The 2133-nt window shown below is 49.0% G+C and overlaps 2 non-coding genes and 1 pseudogene across 2 annotated transcripts; 1 reads left to right on the top strand and 2 right to left on the bottom strand.

Annotated features, from left to right (window-relative positions):
- The first annotated feature begins 509 nt into the window (after positions 1-509).
- LOC136278743 (5S ribosomal RNA) lies at positions 510-628 on the top strand. The gene has a single exon (XR_010716513.1). It is a non-coding gene; the product is annotated as a 5S ribosomal RNA (ribosomal RNA).
- A 983-nt stretch (positions 629-1611) lies between these two features.
- Positions 1612-1775, bottom strand: LOC136278769 (U1 spliceosomal RNA). Its single transcript, XR_010716538.1, has one exon. It is a non-coding gene; the product is annotated as a U1 spliceosomal RNA (small nuclear RNA).
- Positions 1776-2007: 232 nt separating this feature from the next.
- LOC136278723 (U2 spliceosomal RNA) lies at positions 2008-2133 on the bottom strand (annotated as a pseudogene).

Raw genomic sequence — 2133 nt, 5'->3', positions numbered from 1 at the left:
GATGCCGAAGCATGCCCTGGGTGAGGGGGGTGGTCGAGGGATCCTTCCCACGGTTTATGGTGGATAGTAGCAGGTCGCCCCCACAAGCCCTTGCGAGTCCCGCAGACGGTCCCAGAGGCTGACCCGTTTGGTATCTCCTCACTGTAAGATTTTAAAGCCAGATACACGCACCTACGGAGCTAAAACATTGTATAATAGGTTTTTAGGACACGTTATGTCTCTTGGGACCCCTCCCTCCCCTCCCTAGGGAATAGTGCTTCAAATCGATGCTCCTCAATGTGTTAACTGGGTTGAGGAAAATACATTAGGGTTAGGTAACGACTTCGGGGTTAGGGTAACCATTTCTTAGGGTTAGGGTAACAATTTCTTAGGGTTAGAGTATCGATTTCTTAGGGTTAGAGTAACGAAACTAGGGCTTTAGAATTTCAAATTCGCCTACACTCAGGGATGTGGCCGCTTTACAGCCTGAACCTGGCCGATAACAAGCAGAATTTCGACCCCATTTCCTCGTCTACGACCATACCACAGGGAAAGCACCGGTTCTCGTCCGATCACCGAAGTTAAGCCCTGTCGGGCGGGGTTAGTACTTGGATGGGTGACCGCCTGGGAATACCCCGTGTTGTAGGCTTCAATTTTTTGTCTTGCGAACATCTCTAAACGTTTTATCCCAATAAATAGCTCTCCATACACCACAATTTCACATAGAGAGCCGTAGGTGAGTGAGGAACAAAATCAAAGCAAAAAACGAGGGGGGGAAAACACCTTTTTGTCAAAAATCGGCCAGCTAATGGCGAAAACTCTAGTGCGATCGACTTTTCTTACAGAGCGCGCGCGAGCGAGTGAGCACGCGCGAGATGAACAGTTTATGATGTCAAATTCTACTTCTGTGATATCAAATCATTCCAAATAACGAACGAAAAAATGAATAGGAAAAAAACGCACACTTCTGAGACGCAGTTTTAAGCCATCGTGACGTGGCAAAACACTCGCACACTTCCAAGAGGAGGCGCGCGAAAAACGGCACTGAAAGTCGACAATGGTTGGATTCAGACTGCAAACGAATCGGGAAAAAGGTTCGATACTTTTACTACTCTGCTAGTTTGTTTCCTTCCCTCGTTCATTCGTTCACTCGCTTGCTCGCACAAAGGATACACTAACGATAGCAATAGCATTTCTAAAAGCGGCTCCAGTGACAATAAAACCGCTCAAAAGGTTCAAAGTGTACTCACGGTCCAAGTCGAATGCCCTTCTATGCTCGCTCGCTCGGTCGATCGGCCGTTTGGTTTCCTTTCATTTCCTTTCCCTTCGCGCGCATAGCACAGCACGGCACGGCACGCACAACCTGCAAATACAAACGAACAGGACTTTACACACAATAGAGCAGACAGGCCTTGAACAAAAACAGCCAGCAAAGTTACGCACCGCCCCGAAACTCACCTTGTTTCCTTCCTCCAGTCTCTCCAATGCACTTCTACCCCTCCAAACGTGCCAACACCTTGGCCAGTTGTGCGTCCTTTGCTTTCTTTGCAAGTCTACCGGTCCACTGCAAAAGCAAAAATACCCTCGATAGTCAGTAAGAGGGCCATATAGACATAGTTTGGATGACTTTTGCGGGGACGAGCGCGAACGCAGGTCCCCACTACCAGAAATTATACGCTCGAGTTACCCACATTTGGGGTAATCGCAAGGGTCAACCCAGTCGAAGTGCAATGAAAGGGCCTCGCCTTGAGAGGACTGCCTCCTTGATCACAGTACCTCCCGCGTCAGGTAAGTATGCTTTTTCAGCGTCTGCCCTCGGTGAAAAAATCCACTTACCCCTAGGTCCTTGTGGTAGTGCTTTGCGCACTTCAGAAAACGTAGGCCAGCGGCCGTTCCTGCCATTGTCTGTTGTCTGAATTATCATCCCTCTTTCACCTCTTCCCCCTCTAAGGGCGGGCGGGGCTCCTGTAAACATAAAAGAATGCTATACCGTTGACTTTGTTTTGGATTGAATGTGTCTTCCCCAGAGGGAAGTGGGCCGCACTCGGAGGTAGTGCTATACCGAGGCAACCCGTGGCTGGGACGAGGCAAGCCTCTTTTCCACAGCCCAGTTCCAAAAATCAGTTTAATATATGAGCTGCTCAATGAGCAGCG

Source organism: Pocillopora verrucosa, unplaced genomic scaffold (assembly GCF_036669915.1).
Source record: "Pocillopora verrucosa isolate sample1 unplaced genomic scaffold, ASM3666991v2 scaffold_48, whole genome shotgun sequence".
Lineage (NCBI taxonomy): Eukaryota > Metazoa > Cnidaria > Anthozoa > Scleractinia > Pocilloporidae > Pocillopora > Pocillopora verrucosa.
The sequence above is the reverse complement of the archived record's forward strand: the minus strand, read 5'-3'. Positions and strand labels throughout refer to the sequence as shown.